We start from the raw sequence: 17951 nt of genomic DNA, 5'->3' as shown, positions 1-17951 counted from the left end.
TTTTCAATGGTCACTCCACACAAGCAAAGTACCAGCAAAGGAGGGGGAAAAAAATTCCGGAGAAGTTCTAGAGACAGGAAGTCTAGTCCTGCCAAGAACGTAATAAGGGTTAAAGGAGAGGCAGTTTCTATAAGCAACACCAGAATGTTTCCTTCCTGCCTTCCTTACAAGATTAGGCCAGTAATTTCTTCTAACAACCGGTTCCCCAAACTGCTTGGAATGTTAACAACCAGTTCTAGCGAATAGATGTAAACTGGTAGAATCCCACCCCTGCTTATAACCATTGATTTAGAAAGTATCTAAAGTTACAAGAGCACTGAAAAGAATAACTTATGATCAGTCCTTCCACTTACAACCATCATAGCATCCCTACAGTCACGTAATCAAAATGTGGATGCTTAGCAACAGGCGTGTATTTATGATGAATCCCAGGAAGATGCAATTGCTATTTGCAACTTCCCACTTCATGTCCTGCAAACAGCAAGCAATTGGGAAGCCAGATTCACTTAATGACTGCATGAATCCCTTCATAACTGTCTTGAGCATGTACAACAGATATGTGCATATAGGAGAATTGGAATTATGTAAAGTAGTGCTTCAATAGATGTAGGGGCTCTGAACTTTATCTTCACCTGCACACAAATACATACCTAATTATTTTTAAAAATCATTTATGATTCCCTTGATGAATCACCATAATAAGAACTTATTTCCACAGGGAGAAAAATGGTTGACAGCAAAATCTGATGTACATTAATTCTGATGTCAACCTCATACTGTATTCAATGGGGTTATTCCTAAGTCAGTAGTTTTGCAATCTTTCAGAGTATGGTTTGCATCTCTTATACTTTTATTTTATCTTATTTTATTGAACTATAAACTACCTCAGTCTGAAATGAGTGTGAATAGAGCACATGAACCTAACAAATAGAACAATCTCAGCAGTTAAAATAATCAATAGAGTCCAAACGATCACAATAATTAGAATTCATGTGCTCCTCAATCTTCCTAGGCCAGGGTCTGAAGACCCTCTGAAAGATGATAATTTTAAGGCCTTTTTCAACTAAAGGAAGATGGTTGTTAATTCCATTTCTAGCGACAGTAGGTTCCAGAGCATGAGGGCTACTATATCTGTTTCCTTTTTGAAGTCCCGTACACTTCTCATTGGGGCAAAATCATTACAGCAGGCCTTCTTTGATATTTGGAGTAGATGAGCAGAATGAAACTTGGCAGGGCATTGCCTTACACCCCAGTGTTATGACATAGAGATGCTCTGTAGCAATGTGAACTGCTACTAAGAACGGCAGTTGTGTAAAAACTGCAGGAGTATCACAGAGGAATTAAAGTGCTTCACTGTGATGATACATGTAACTGTAAGTTCTGTTTTCCACCGTCTCTATTCAACACCAGTTTTACTATACCCTTGGAAGCTGCCACCAGTTTATGTGGATAACAATCCAATTTTCAGGATGATAACACAATCCATTTTTAAAGTCACAAGCCAAAATGTAATGGATTGGTATTTCAGCAAATAGATTGCTGAATAGCAAATGATGTGAAATAGTGCATGTATAAGTTTTCTCTCTAATTTCTCTTTTGTTTTGTTAACAAAACATACTTCCACAACACCACTCTCCTCCTCCTCCTCCTCTTCCTCCTCTTTCTCCTTTCCTTTCCCCTTCTCCTTCTCCATGCAATTTTATATCATTAATCTTTCTTCATTTATTTTCTCTGTCTGCATTATGAACACTTAATGCTGTTGTACATAACACTGTGTTAAATGGACATACAGTACATGTACTTTCACAATATGCCACAATTGAAAACCCTAATTATATTTAGGCCAAATTCTTTCTTATACCTATAATTAATCATCATAACATCAGAAGCAAATGCATTCGGTGTTGACTGTATCAAATGTCCCATAGCTTGAATGATTTTTTTCACTGGAAAAAAACACAATCAATAATATTAAATGATTTTATCATATGAGAATCTGGTCATTTAATCCTCTGTAGTATTGCAAAATTCAAAATTTAAAATGCCTCCTTGTGAGACATTTAAGTTGTGTGTAGTTGTGAAACATTCTTAGCCTGTGCATCACCATAATAGAAGGAAAATGCATACATTCAAACATGTCAATATAGTTCTTTCTTAACCTCAAAGATGTTGGAGCAAAACTTTTCTCATCCCCAATCAGCCTTGCCTATGTAGACAGTAGACATTAGCCATGCATATACTGAAAAAGATTAAAACACTTGCCAGTGAAGCACAGATTGTGGCAAGCTGTACTATGAGTTTCCATAGGACTTTAAAAAAATTAAAATCACAACTAAATTTATTCAGTTTTATATAAAATTAGATAGATGATTAAATGGTCTCCCACTTGCCAGCCCCAAGATCCGCATCCTAATTATCTGACCATACCTGCAAAATATCAACTATTCAGAAAGAGGCACCTAGGGAACATCCATGTATGTGACACATTTCAGGTTATATTTTATTTTGATAATATATTGCATTTTACCCTTTTTGAAAGCCGCTAAGAGTCTGCATAGATTGTTATGAGGTAGAAATCAGATCAATCAGCAAAGAAACATCTTATCAAGAGAAAAACATTATGCAATTTAATTCAAAATTAAGGGATTACGGTGTTGTTAAAAAGAAAAATATATATTAAATCACTACATGTAGAAAGATGCCATAAGGCAAAATAGCACATGTTAGGATTGCCTTTAATGAGGCTGGTTTGTCCAGTTTGTCTATTGTGAGTTATCTTGGGCAAAAATAATCTGGCCATATTAGTTCATACTTTAGACACTTTTCAATAAGATTATTTTCTGTGGGGCTGCCCTTGAAAACAATGTGAATACTCTGAGGCTGAATACCACAGACAGTATTACTTTGGTTACAGCCAGATAGAAACACAATACAGTGATTCCAAAGGCATGTTTTATTTTTTAGATTCCTTATCATTAAAAGTAGTCCTATAGTAAGTTTTTGGGGTAGCTATTTGCTGTAGATTAAGTAGCGTTTAACTTTAAGCATAAAGAATTGGGAATCAAAGATCTGAAGGAATGTCTGTCTCTATATCAGCCTGCCCACTTTAAGTAGTCTGAATTATATAAGAGAAAAGGCTAACTTAGTTTTGACACCCAAGAAGGCATTGCATTGCATTCTTCTTCACATCAGCTCAAAACTTTTTTTTTTTTTTTGCTTGCTTAGCTGTTTTAAATGATTAGTCTGATTGTGTCTTTATCACATTTGCTACTTCTTCTTGGGTTTAAGTGTTCTTTTATCAGTTTTTCTATTAATTCTACATCCTATTATGATTCTAAGTGTACTCTCACATTTCATTCTGTTATATTCAAGGATGAAGAGAGGTGTAACTATGGCAATAAATAAAAAAATTAATACTTGAAATTAGCAAAGTATATTTAGCTGTCAATTTTTTGCTATATTCGTGAAATATAGTCCAGAGCTCAGTCTGAGGCCACTGATGCTGTCTGCACTCCCACTATCCTCACTCAAGATTTTTTTTTTTAAAGACTCCTTTGAATTCTTTAAAGAAACACTAGCAACTGATGCTATTTTAGAGGATATCACATGGCAGGATTTACTTTTATCACCACTAAAAACAGCTCAGTGATTGATTTTTCAGAACACAGACTAGCCTTCTCCAGCCTGGTACCATCCAGATTGCTGGAATCAATTCAGGAGTTGCAATCATAGCACATCTGGGATACACCAGGTTGGGAAATGTTGCTCTAAAGTAAGAAAATAGTAAATTAATAGAAATGGGTCACTGTATGTTTGGCACCACAATGTGAGAGATGAATTCAGGCTAGTTCTAATCCAAGAAAGAATTTTGGTATACCTATATTCTGTGAGTAAATTGATATTTTTGATCCTGTCTTCCCATAAAAATCCTATGAGTCCCCTGCCAAAACAAAAAAACCATAAAAAACCCAACCACCAATTAGTCTGGGATAATCCTATTAAAATAATTTCAGACTTTCTAAAAAAACTTGAAAACTGCTGATTAGAAAGCCGTACCAAAGAACAACTGTCCAGACAAGAAACAACAGAGATGCAGAACTGATCTTTTTACAAACTTGTATTAAAACATGTTACACTGTTGTTTTGATGGAAACATAAAATAAAGCAGACAAATATTCTTAAAATAACATTCTAAGTAGTGTAGCATTTCCAAGATTTCTGTTAACATAAGTTTTAATAAATGGACCAGAGCCTTCCCCACCCCCACCCCTTATTATGCTTTTGCTAGAACAAAAGCAATGATGCTCAGAATTTCAACCAACAATAGATTACGTGCCTTCACTGAAACAGATACTCAGACATACAGCGTACCCTTGTCTACCCAAACAGGCACTGAAATCACATCAACTTTGGGATAAAGCAAATACATGGTACATAAGTGCCACAAATGATCTCTTACCTGTTCTGAAGCCAGTTTATTCCATCAGAGCCTTGCAAAATCCAGCTAATAAGGGAAAGGAGAAGAGAGCAATGTCTGTATCCCATTCAGTTTCATTTTTATTCCCTAAAAGTGTTCCCTTTCTAGGTCCATCTTTTTTGTCAGATTTCCAAGTAACTCGCTATAGTTTCTTCTGCTCTTGATCTTCCTCCAACTTTCCTTCATTGTTTTCTTAGTCTTCTCTTCTCTTCTTTGTTTGATAGTTTTCTGACTGTAACATGCTGTGTTAGGAGTTCCCACTTGCAAATTTGCAGCCCGGTCCTAGGCTTTTCAAATATTGTTTCTAGTTTTTCTTTGCCTTTCCTCCTCACCTCCTATCATTTAGCTTTCTTTTTTACATTCCTGCTGTTTCATTCACACTTTTCTTCCAGGGTTTGTTCTTCCTCTTGCTTTTCTCTGTTTTTCTTTTTCACTCCTTTTCAAATTGCTTGCTTCCCGTTATCTGATTGCTGTGCAGTCTGTAACTAAGAAGTCAGCAATTCCACTAGAATCCAACAGCCTTGCACTACTTTAACCCATCCCTGTGTGTGATCTCAAAACCATGGATACAAGCTGCAGATTCAGCAATGGGGAATGATAGGAGTACAATCCAAAGCAATGGAAACAGTAGTGGGCATGCAAAGACCTCCAAGTGTAAAGCCCCAAGCATCTTAGCACAGAATGCCCTGGTCTGAAGAAGTTTGGTGCCTCTTTCAGAAAATGTATAGATATAAATGTGTTGCTTGTGTTTTCCTATTTTTTCCTAACTGTTGCAACATGAGTCTGTTCTGTAGTAATAGAGAAAGAATTAAGTTCTACTGCATTTCCAGCACCTTCTCCCTGGCTACCTTAATGTGACATCACAAGTCAATTGGCATTTGTGACAGAAAATTCAAATTACCCCATTAATAGTACAGAATACAAATTGTGCCCCAAGTGTGTTATTAGGGCAGATATTTTGGCTTTCTGTATCGTTTCCTCAACCACAACCAAACTGTTTTGTGAAAATATTTGTTGAGTATTTTTGTACAGAGTATGGCATATTGTAAATTGTATTTTCTGTTTTAGAGCAAAGTGGTGAAAAAAGACTCAGGAATGGTCAGAGCAATTCTGCAGTTCTGCATAGAATTGGAAGCTGTACCTTGATTGGAGCTGATTAGCCTAACCACAGGCTAAAGTTAACAGACCAACTTCGAAAGCCTCAAATGATTGTAGTCCAATGTTATAATTGATTTATGTGTAGATGTCAGAAAAGTTTTGACTAATGAAAAGGATGCAAGTTCAGTTCTCTCCTTTTTGCAACTTAAAATTTTGTTTTTTGTTCATCACTATTCCTCTTATCCTATGATACCCTTCCCTGCACAAATCTCACATTTCACTCACATGGAGCCATGCAAACCTCGCTCCACCATAAATATTGTCATATGCATGTTGTAAGTGATCAAATACCACTTACCCATATATTAAATACTGTATATATGTCCACATAGTAATTTCCATAATGTGTGCCTTCAAATGAAGCTATTAATTATTGCATTTGGTATCATTACTGAAATAATACTTTTTTCAATATAATATTTGCACATTTGCACTTTTCATTTATATGTGATGCCCACTAGATTTGTTAAGGCTGCAGATACTAGTGTCCTGCCATTCTGATGCTTAATTAGAGACAATGGGAGTTGCTGGAGTGATATATAGTTGAACTGAAGAACCCAATCAATTAGTGATGTAACATTTCCATATTTCAACATTCAGTCTCTAAAACTACACCACCAGAATAACAGAGTTGGAAGGGATCTTGGAGGTCTTCTAGTCCAACCTCCTGCTCAAGCAGGAAACCTTATACCATTTCAGACAAATGGTTTGCCAAATCTCTTCTTAAAAAGAAACCAGGGCAGGAACATGGACAGTTTCATGGATCAGCTTTTGCCACCAGTTGGTAGATTTTATTTATATGGCTGCCTTTCTCATGTGATATGACTCTAGGCAGCATTCATACAAGATACAAGAAGTTGCCATGTACAGTACACAGTTTTAAAATGCCTTTTAGTATTAGTATATTTTATATAATAGCTTATGATCCATAGGAAAGAATCTGAATACCAACTTACCACTAGCCCAATCAGCACTTATAAACTGACCAGTCCAGAACCTTTGCAGAAGAAAATGATCTAATCTTGAAGAGCTCCGATCCCTCTGAGAGATTGGTTGAGAATGTTCATTTGGATTTCACCCCTTGAAAATTTTTGATTTGCATACTAGTAACTATTGGATTGCATGACTTTTACATTGTGCAGTTTCATAACTTTTTCCTGATATGTTCTCTTATGCTTAAAAAAGACTTGTTTTCTTCAAAAATGTTGAGCAATGTGTGCTGTTTGTTCTCTAAGGTTTCTGTTCTTCAGTTATTATTCTTCAATACCTTCATCTTAGATCTAAAAAGTAATTCCAGATGTTTGATCTTCAAGCTCATTCAGTGTAATTACGTTTAGCACATCTCCCATTTGTATTTTCTAGTTTAATCATGCTTCTAGGGCTAGAAATCCTCCTGCATTAATTAATTTTGAAATTAGAAGTTGTACATATTATACACTTAGAGAGTAAGACTCAGTGTCTTGCACACAGAAAGTGAAAACTTTATCTCTAGTAAGGTGCTCATTGGACCTGACTGATGCATGGTAACATGTAAGTTTCTAATTTTCAAATTGTTACATGATTGAAGGCCTCAGGATGGATCTTGCATGGACCATTCTAACCACATACTGATGTAAAACAAGATGCTAGTGATTATCCATAAGGATCTATATACTTTGAAACCTGAATTCATGCTACCTGAAACGCTGTCTTCTGTATGGGTTGACTCATCTTAATACAATACTTATACCCTTGTTCCACATGTTTTAATTTCAGAAATTCAGCTGGTTTGGTTGTGGGCCAGACCTTTTCATTGGTGAGATAAACACTATATTTCCCTTTTTCAGGATGCACAGTTGGTTCGACTATTGTTTTTCAGATGTGTTAGATTACAATTTCCATCATCCACCAGTTAGCATGGGTTGGGATTAATAACTTTAAGTGAATGATCAAGGCATTCTTATTTCGCTAGGCTTTTGATTCAAGTGATACTATGTCATATTTTATCGTAACTATATTGGAAATTGCTTTGAGAAGTTATTTTAGCTGAAGGATGAAAATCAAACAAAAAATAAATGTAAGGCAATCCAGAAATCAGGATATACCCTTCTGCCTGCCAACAATCATAGTGACTATTTAACAAATTCACTTCAAATAGCATTGGGAGGTTCTGTGTAAAGGGCTCTCGTCTTCATCATTTGTGTGGGGTAAGTTTCTTCTTCTACCTGGGGGTAATTCCGGACCTTATTTAAGGACTTGATTTCCTGCTCTACATTCCATCTAGAAGATAGACAGGATGAAGAAAAGCTTATGTTTCTGAGTATGCCTTTTCTTTTTCAGACTTTCTTGCTCTGCTAAACTTCACTGTTAATCTGTAAGAATTAGACCCCCCACTCCCCATAGGAAAGAATTCGTCATAAAGTTCTTCCATTCCAAAACAAGTGCCTTCTTCTGCAAATCTAACTAAGCAACAGAAGTGAAGAAGGTAAAGCAAAAAAAGTAAAGTTTTGTCCCAAAGGTGCTTTTTCAAGAGGCAACTGGACTTTCTGATTTTTCTTTGAAGATGTTTCGCTTCCCCTCCTTGGGAAGACAAACCAGAAAATCCAGTTGCCTCTTGAAAAAGCACTTTGGGGACAGCCATGACCTGGATAGACATAAAGAAGCTTTTAAAAAAAAACTTCACCTGTAACTTGCTACTGGAGTTATAACCACTTGGATTGTAAATACAAAACTGAGACTTTTCACCAGTAGGAAGCTATGTGTCTGCTTCCTAATGAAGACCTTAATGAAACTGTTGCCAAAACAAATTCTGTCTTAAAACATCATTCATACTCTACATTATACTTGTTTTTAAGCAAGGGTTTTCTGTTGGAATTCCAAGTTCCAAGGTTTGAAGCTACTGGGCAAATTGGTCGGGTAGACAATCCCTCCTACCTCCAACTTTGCTTTACCAGCTGCTTTCTTTATTAAGAAGCATAGAATATTTTAGCACCTATGGATAAACCACCACAGACGGTGGCAGCAGCCGTTGCTAAGGAGACGTTCCCCAAAATAGTCCCATTCCGCCAACCTTTCCTGCTGCTAATGTTGTGGGGATGGGGGAGGTGTAGCAATGGAGAACTAGTAGCTCCTTGGAAAAGTAGAAAAACAATTTTGTCATCCACCTGTCCCAAGCTGAAATTGATGCCACTTTCCAGCTTGAGATAATAGGTAGCTAAATTCTTATTGGTGCTAAGGACAGTTTTCAGAACTTATTTTTCTAAAGAATAAAATGAAGGTAGGGATGAAGGTTATTTTCAGGGTAAATTGCTTTCCTGAGAACCTGGCATCAAAATTGATCCATCTTCCTCCAAACTTTCCTTACTGCAAATCTCACCTCCTCAGGATCTATGATTAGAAAAAGCCCAAATCTCCAGTGTCAAATTCTGTTTACACTGTAAAAACAGAAAAACATGGATTAATCTGGCTTGCAAGTGGGAGATATGAAAAACTGAAGAAACCAGGGATAATGTGGAGAATGGGAGAAAGAAATGAACTTCTGCTCAGTCCTCAGGAGGCTGGATGAAGAGCCTTGAAGGCCACATCAAATCTGCAGTTAAAAATTCTACATTTTGGTGTACATATTTTCTCTGAGTAATTTCTTTGAGGTATTCTCTCACATTTAAAAGGTGATACAATGATTGAAGTTTCTCCTTGTTCCTTGCCAAAACCTTTCCATAATATTAAGCTGACTCAACTGGAATAAGAATTAGAGAATTACAAGTGGGAAAATATAAACATTCATTCACACCACCATCTAAACAGTCAATAGCTGTAACTTCAGTTAATACACGTCGATCTCTTCCACTGCTAAAATGATGATATGATTGCCACATACTGCTATATTGATATATAATTAACTGAACATGAAGATTGGTATTCTGTTTCAATCAATTTTATGTATTTTTAAAAAAACTAATCTAACTTCTGTTCGGCATATGGTAAAACAGCTTCCTCAATAATAACAGTAAGGAATATTGGAATTGAATCAGAAAATACTTGGAGGGGGCCAAATTGGGGAAGACTGGCACTGATTGTTGAAATTAACTGTTATGTGTTCAGTGATGTTACCTAGTCTCTAGACACTTTTTAATATTAATGAACCATTACCATTTAGATTCTGTATGTTTAAAGCCAACTTGTATGCCCTTGGAATTTGAAGAGAGTCCTTTCTCAAAGCACAAAGTACCTTCAGGGAGTGAATGAGCATTGGATAGTCAGAAAAGGCAAGCTGATATTAGTCTGGTGTATATATTTGCCTCATATTATCTCTCCTTCCAAGACAGAAGAACCATTTAAACCAGGAGCCCCCAATCTTTTGGGCTCCAGGCACTGGTTCTGTGGAGGGCAGTTTTTCCATGGATCAGAGGTGGGGTGGGGCTAGTTTCACAGACTGTCTGGATCCTGCAGGTGTGCAAATGGGACTTAACTCACTTGCACACCCTGGCAGGCCACAGCCCAGTACTGGTCCACGCCCTGGGGGTTGGGGACTCCTGATTTAAGCAACAGTTTTAAGTAATCTTTTTAATTAGGACTTTTCTGTAAAAATGCTTTTTTATTTGTTTCTCCCTTTTTACTATATGTGTGTATATTATTAACTTAGTTTATATTTGGAAAACCACTTTGAAATACTTTTATGTAAAAAATAATATACGTTTTTAGTCTTAATAATGGGAATAAAATTGATCACTATGAGAAATGGAATGCAAAATAAGTCAGTTAGACTAAGTGGAACCAGCCTATCAAAGTTACAGAAAATGGGATGGCTTTCCCTCTCAACTGATCCCAAGGATTTTCTGAGGGGCTACCACAATTTAGGATAAATCTTCTTAGGTTCTAGCTTTTTCAGTTGGGAAATTATTTCTTCTAATATTATCTTCCATTTTAATTTTGGCTTGAGGAGGAATTAAAAACCACTTGGGACCTCCCAACTGGAGTTGTGTGGCAGATAGAGAGAGGGAATGAGATATTTTCCCTCCAGAAATACTGAATACAAAAGCAGCAGCAAGATAACCTTTTAAAAAGTCTAGCAATATGGAAGATAGGTATGCAAGCACGCAGGCACCTCCAGAAATGATGTTTTAGAGAGAAATATATTATATTACATATATTACATATTAAAACATTAAAAATTGATTTAGTTTGGGGAAGGGAAATAGAGAACGTAATTCCTATATACATGTTGTTTGAAAGTTTCCAGTCCTGGCATTTCTTGGAAGAAATGGTGATGACTGTGGTAGAATGAGGAACAGGTGAGAAGATTGTAATTCTTCTCCAGACAAGAAGAATACTTGAGATCACCTACAGGTCTCTGTACAGTTGCTTTTTGTGAGGAAATTGAAAACAGTGGATTTAGAGCTCTGGGAGATGAAGCAATAACTATCTTGCTGAAACTGCGGTTGGCAACTTCAAAAAGAACACTAGGTTCAGATACTTCCTTTTAAAATCATTTTTAGATATTGCTTGTAACTGCTTTTCAAAATTAGGAAGCCTCGGATTGACAAGTGTTATAGCACTAGGTGAATTTAAGGATTTTTAAAAAATAAACAGCAAAAGTATGGTTAGAACTTTGAATACAGAATTGAGCAAAACATTGTAACATTGGACATATTGAAGGATATTTTGGGACAATGGACCCAGAAGTTAATTTTAAGAGTGTCTGCCACTATGGACAGACCGTGTTTAAAAGATGTTATGAAACAGAAACAAATGTTACTGGATAAGAAAGTGGATTTTAAAATGCAAGGTTACAAGAATTATATGAGAAAAGATGTTACACTGGGCATACAAATGAAACTGGCTGATGTCTTAATAATTAAAATGGATATACAAATAACAAAGCAAAAGAGCGACCATGACATGCATTCCTATATTGGATTTAGAAAAATCCAAATGAAAGCTTTGAAGAATTTTGTTAGAAGGGACAAACAATTAAATGAAAAGAAATTAAATTATCTGAAGGGACTAAAAATCAAGGTGTTAAAAGTAAATGGAAAAAAATTAAATTGCTTTATTTGATCAAGGCTTAAAAATTGTTATCTCTGGTAAACCTAAATGGACTTTGGCTGAGCAGGACAAGGCTTTAATAATTCCTTTATAGATAAGAAATGGTATATAGGAAGAAGAGATCATTTGTTACATTTTAAAAGGAGGTGATAAATTGTTTATACTTTTTGTGATGAAGGGGGAAGTAGTTTATATATTTCTTTTTTTCTTTGCAATATTCTTATTTTTTCTTCCTTTTCTATTTTCTATTTTTTAGTATTAGTTTTTTATCTTTTTATTTGTAATTTTTAAATAAAATTACTATAAATAAAAAAGTAGAATTTCAATCCTAAGAGACTGATAGTGTTGGAGAGCTGATTCTGCTAGTTTTTTATATTCTCTAGTTCAGGGCTGTCAAACTCCCGGCCTGTGGGCTGGATGTGTCACTCGCTGGCCACACCCACGCCTGGTTTAATGAAGGGGGGGAAAGTCCCAATACGTCACATTACACCACCCTGACAATGTGAGTTTGACACCCCTGTTCTAGTTGAATTCCTGTTTGCCAGCTCGTGAGTTTGGGCTACTTTTATGAGGAAAGAAAACTGCCTAGATTTTTTTCCCCCATGAACATATAACATACAAAAGAAAGGTGGGGCATTTAAAAAATATTTTCTACTTCCACAAAGTAGAGATAAGAATATTTGCTTTAAACTCCAGGATCTACAACAGTTGGGGCAGGGAAATAACTGTTGTGGCCCTCCAGCGGAGCTGTCAGCAGACTCGGACAGTGAGGAGGTTGTGGAGGAACATGGGCCAGTCCTGGAGGCTGGGAAAGGCTCTGACGAGTGCTCTGCATTGGAGGCCGAGATGAGGCCAGGGCTGTCTGACAGTTATCAGCTACCTTTGGAGTCGGACATCAGTGAGGCAGAAGAACAGCTGGAGCCTGTTCCCAGTGTGTGCATTTATAGAGCTTCCAGGAGAAGGGAATAGTTAAGGAACAAAGGTTGACTTGGGAGTAAAGGCTCAGATGGGCGGTGAATGGCCCCTCCCATAAGGAATAAAGAGGAGTGAAAGGGGAGTGGTGTTTGCAGGAGATAATTAGTTCAATTCATTAGAGTGGAGATCTGTTCCTGACTTCTTGCCAAGTAATTGCTGCTACAGTGTGGCATTTGGAAGATATCGGCCTGGCAACTCTTCAAGCCTGACAAAGGTGTGTAGTTGTGAAATCTCATGAAAGACTGTTTGCCAGGACTTTGCTGGAGAAGAAATCACTTTAACCTAAATAAAAGGGGTTTTATCAGGAAGAGGAGTCTGCTTCATGATCTTGGGAAGCCTAGGTCAGACAGTAACAGTTTGACATTCTTTGCTCCTTATTCCCAGTATTTTAATGACAGTGATAAAGATGAGTAAAGTTTAGATTGTTTTTGAGGTTTGGGGCATGAAAAATATGACCATGTGCAATAGAATAACAAATAAAATGAATGCAAGCTATTTAATCAATACGTTATATGAATAGCACCAGGGGTGGGATTCTACTTGGTCGGACCAGTTCTATGGAACCGGTTGTTACAATTCTGCGCAGTTTGGAGGACCGGCAAATCGCGCCACTGGCTGGCCCCTTCTCCCCTCCTCGTCCACTCACTCCTTACCTGGCATGCAGACCACCCAACTTGCCTGCGTTTGGTAAGTTGCTATTTTTCCTCCCCCCCTCCCCCCCCCGACCATCATCTGTTCTGCTGTGCTGGGAGATTTAGATTAACTAGAAAGCAGGGAATGGTTGGATTTCTTGCTTTCTAGCTAACCTAAAAGCAGAGCTGAACCTTCCTTAGGACTGAAGCTTCTATTATTCAGTGCAGACTCAGGTAGCAGATTGCAGAATGGTAGATCTCTGAGTGAATCTGTGATTCTGTGAGCAACTCTGTCTGCCTACCTGCTTTGCCTGATTTTGGGTAAAAGTTGCTTTTTAATTTAAAAAAATCTATATTTACATAAATATTTACAATATTTACATACAAGCCATGCTCAGCCAGTCATGTGACCACCAAGCCATACCCACAAATTAGGCCATGCCCACAGAACCGGTTGTTAAGAAATTTGAATCCCACCCCTGAATAGCACCTTGTTTTCAGAACACATGCAGAAGATGCAAAGAAAATGGCCAAAGACAAAAGATCTTGGCTTTCTGATTTAACAGGAGAAACAGAAGAAGAGAAAACCGGGAAACCAGCGTCTTAGCAAAGAAAATTCTGTCTGTTACTTTTATCCAATAGAACAATGTTTTTCATTGCTGAAAATCCTTTAGTATTGGTTACAAAATTAACTTTTAATGGACCCATTTTCTTAAGGACCTTATACTCAAAGTACAGGACAACATCAACTGTGCAAAAGCATAAGTGAGAGAGCTTAAATTCTGAATATGTATCAAGAAAGAAAATATAAGATTCACTCTATTCAAACACTGCCAATTGACTAGACCCGTGATGGCAAACCTTTCTGTCCTCGTGCGCCAAAAATGCGTGTGCGCACATGTGCCAGCACCCATAAGGCAACGCATGCGGGGGGGCCATGCCCACTGCGCATGCACTCAGAAACCCTGCACACATTGCGCATCTCTGCGCATGCAGATGTGACCCTCCAATGTGCATTGTGCATCTCTGTGCATGCGCACATGACCCCCACATGCACCATGCATTTCTACTCATGCACACGTCTCCTGTGTGCACCTTGCTCCCTGCACATGTGCAGCAGCTACCTGACAATCAGCTGGCAGGCGGGCGGCAAGTGCGCCTGTGCAGTGGACCTGCTCTGGGGCAAGAGTTCACGTGCCGGTGGAGATGACTTCCGGCACGCATGCCATAGGTTTGCCATCACAGGACTAGACACTCTGTGGGATACTGTTGAATCCCATAAGCATGCATCAATTTGTCACACATTAATCAAGAGTCCTTATGGATTTATTGACTTCTCATTCATATCCAGACTTAGTCAGAAGTGAAAATTATTTATTTACAGCCTAAATGGCTTAAGAACAAGTTAATCCATATAATCCATATGAACCTACATTAAAGTCACTCTGGGAGTGAGATGGGTATATTTATATTTGACAGAGAGTGAGAGGAAAGGCAGGAAGGAAGGAATATGGATTGGGAGGTTCTATTATATCTGTGGCTAATATAGAAGAGGGAATCTGGCTGAAACACCAAACACTTAAATAACCATACAAGTTTATAAAACTTTTCTATGGACCTCAATTGTAAATGTACTGTCACCCCAAGCTATTTTTATTATTTAGTTTTTTTAATTATTTCAATAGGCATTTCTAACTCACTGCTGTTGTCTTTGAGCTGCAAAATTTTACATCGATTTTCATCTCAAGTCTCTGGTTTCTATTGGTCTTGTTCACATAACATGGCCATGGGATAGGAAGCATATTCTGCTGATTCTGTAGTCCACCCAGTCCACAAAAAAATACCAAATAGCACTTAAGAATAGAACAGCCACAAAAGCTTTGAGGTCTTCAACCAAAAGATCAATTGTTGTGATCTGCCTATACCAAAGTTATCAAACTCAAGAACAGGATCCTGCCTGCGGTGTGCTTACAGTAGATCTGGCCCATGGGGCCACCCTGGAAACAGTGAAGGACCAGCCCCCAGTGCCTCTGAGAGCAAAAATGGAGCTCAAGAGGGCCACGCATGGCCCTCCCAGGCCCCATTTTGGGTAGCAAAGGCCTCCTGCAGCCCTCTGACGGCAAAAACAGAGCTCTGTTTTCGCTGGCAGAGGGTTGCAGGAGGCCATCGCAGCCAAAAACAGATATTAGGAGCCCATTTTCAAACGCTTGGGCCTCCACAGGTGCCCCCCGGCACAAGTGACGTCAAGCTGGCCACACCTACCCTGGCCATGCCCACCCTGGCCCCCCGAGGTCTAACACAACCTGATGCGGCCCTCATTGAAATCAAGTTTGACACCCCTGTTCTATATCTAGAAAGATCAGAATAATGCAAGTAATGTTATTCCATGTAATACTTTATGGATATATATGTTAGAATTTGAAGAAGCAGGATAGAAAGAGAATTGACACTTTTGGTGTTGGAGAGGACTCCTTAGGAGTTGTTCCTTCGCAGTAGCTTTCCCTAAGAAATATAGGAAGTTGACTTCAGAGGAAGGCCTACTGTGTATAAACTTGTCGCTTTTTTATCACATTGCTTTCGTGGCTTTTATTACTGCTGTTGTGTTTCTCTCCAATTGTTTCATTGTTTTATATTTTTATGTTAGTAATTGTTGTGAGGAGCCTAGAATTGTGCAGAAGACTGAGGAATATAAATATTACCATAAATACATAAAGCAAACCTCCATGCTTGGAGGCCCTAAATTCAAGACTCAGACCCATGTTTTGCAATTCTTTCTTGCACATGCCTTCAGATTTTGAAGGGCATATGCAGAAATTTTATATCCATAACAAATAAGAATTGGATTATTTATTTATTTGATTGGACTTATACATCATTCTAATCAAAACCAACTCTGAAATCAACATGCCATGTGGGAGAACTTTTAAGGAGCATGCTCTACTACTGCTGGTGTAGAAGAGGAATCAGGCATCTCCTACAAGACATTCTTACGTACTCTATGTGTATGTAAGCAGTTGTGATGGAGAAGAAGTCTTAGGAAAAAGAATGTCTTCCTCAATATGTATCATTAGGGGTGTTAGATTCTTAGGCAGCATGGCCGTGACTCTAGGAGGTACCCAGCTGGACAAGGGTTGAAAATGACTAGGCCTCATCTTGGTTAAAAAAAAAAAAAGAATAAATAAATCCCTCAAGTAAAAAAAAAACACAAAATACCTCTTTTTTGATTTTTTAAATATTTTTCTTTCTTGTCACCCTAGCGACATGGCTTGCAGTCACCATGGAAACTCAAGGCACTCGCTGAGATGGGGAGGAAAGCATCACAGAGAAAAAGAGAGAGACAGTAGCAGCATTCTGGGTTATTTTAGGAGACAGGGAGACACCTGGAGTGAGGCTCTTCAAGCTTATTTTGCAGCAAGAGAGGAGGTGGGGGAAGGTTTATTTTTAATTGTCCCCACTTCATGTGCCAACTTTTTCTTTCTCAGTTATTCCAAATTTGGAAACTCTACCCCCTTCTTTCAAGCCTGTCTTCACCCACATCCTCCCTCAGCCATTTGATGGCACATGGATGTCACAATCAGAGCCTTTGGATCGCTCATGCTTGGTTGCCTCCTCCTCTGCCTTCTCCTCAGCCTGAAGAACATGGCATGAGAAAGTGCAGCAGCACAAGGTTGCTTTGAAGGGAAAGAGATGGGTCCTTGCTCACTCATCTTCCTTTTGAGCTAGGCTACTGTGGCACCCACTGCAGGGCAAATTCTCACTCTAGATTACGACAGCCACAGGAGGTGCTCCAGATTTGAGGGGGAGGGAGGGGTAATTTCCTTGGCAAGGGAATGTTGTGTCACGCTAAGTACCTGCTCATCATTCCACTCTTTAAGGGAGGGGTGCATCATTTTTGGACTTTGATAGATAAGCTGAGACTCACACTCCAAAAAAAACCTAGGTGAGGTCAGATAAAGGATGTGGGCAGAGCCAGGGCAAATTCAATCTATATGAAACCAGGGTAAGATAATTGGCAATTGTGTAATAAATTGTGTGTGTGTACATATATATATAATAGTTTCCTTCTGTCATTAAAAATATACAGTTTGTTGGCATCATTGGAGGGGCTGTTTGCATCTCTTAAGGCCTTATTGTTTCATGTTTCTAGCTTCACTAACTAGGGCTGGCCCCTTTTCTCTTAATATGTCAAGAGGACAGCACCCACTTAAAATTTTTATTTATTTTTCAACACACACATACAGAATGATGCATTTTGTTGGCCCCTCAAGTCCTAAAATTGTAGACCCAAATAAGCCATTAGCCACATGAATTGAAATTGACATTTACACCAAGTAGTACATTGTGCTGCTGAATTAAAAAAAAACAAGAACTCCATGCCAGGTCCTACTTTGAGGCAGAAGGATGCTGCTCTCAAACAATGAGGCTAGGAGGAAGAGTACTGTTCTCTTCATAGTTCCTGGCCTCCTAAGAGGTTTGCTTTTTGCGGATGGTGTTGCCTGCTTATCTCAGGAGTTCACTGTTGCGAAGTGTGATCCTGATCATTGAAAAGAGGGCGCCAATACTTTATATGACAAGAGAAAATCCAATAAGAACAGGAGCCGGAGTAAGCTGAGAGTATAACTGACTGTTAAGAAAAGCAGATAAATTTATTGTAAGCAAGGTATATACTGTAGTTCTGTAAACAA

At 38.2% G+C, this 17951-nt stretch overlaps 1 protein-coding gene across 2 annotated transcripts in view; it reads right to left on the bottom strand.

Annotated features, from left to right (window-relative positions):
* Positions 1-6711, bottom strand: part of KCNJ4 (potassium inwardly rectifying channel subfamily J member 4) — a 42725-nt gene extending 36014 nt beyond the window's left edge. The window contains exon 1 of one of the 2 annotated variants that reach the window (XM_087934795.1): positions 6592-6711. The gene's annotated coding sequence lies outside the window, so the exon portion shown is untranslated. Of the gene's footprint in view, positions 1-4459; positions 4946-6591 lie in introns of those variants that run through there. The other variant, XM_026701102.2, reaches the window with a different exon arrangement.
* Positions 6712-17951: the final 11240 nt, after the last annotated feature.

This window comes from Pseudonaja textilis, chromosome 5 (assembly GCF_049901715.1).
Source record: "Pseudonaja textilis isolate UNSWEBS1 chromosome 5, rPseTex1.2, whole genome shotgun sequence".
In the NCBI taxonomy this organism is placed as follows: domain Eukaryota; kingdom Metazoa; phylum Chordata; class Lepidosauria; order Squamata; family Elapidae; genus Pseudonaja; species Pseudonaja textilis.
The sequence above is the reverse complement of the archived record's forward strand: the minus strand, read 5'-3'. Positions and strand labels throughout refer to the sequence as shown.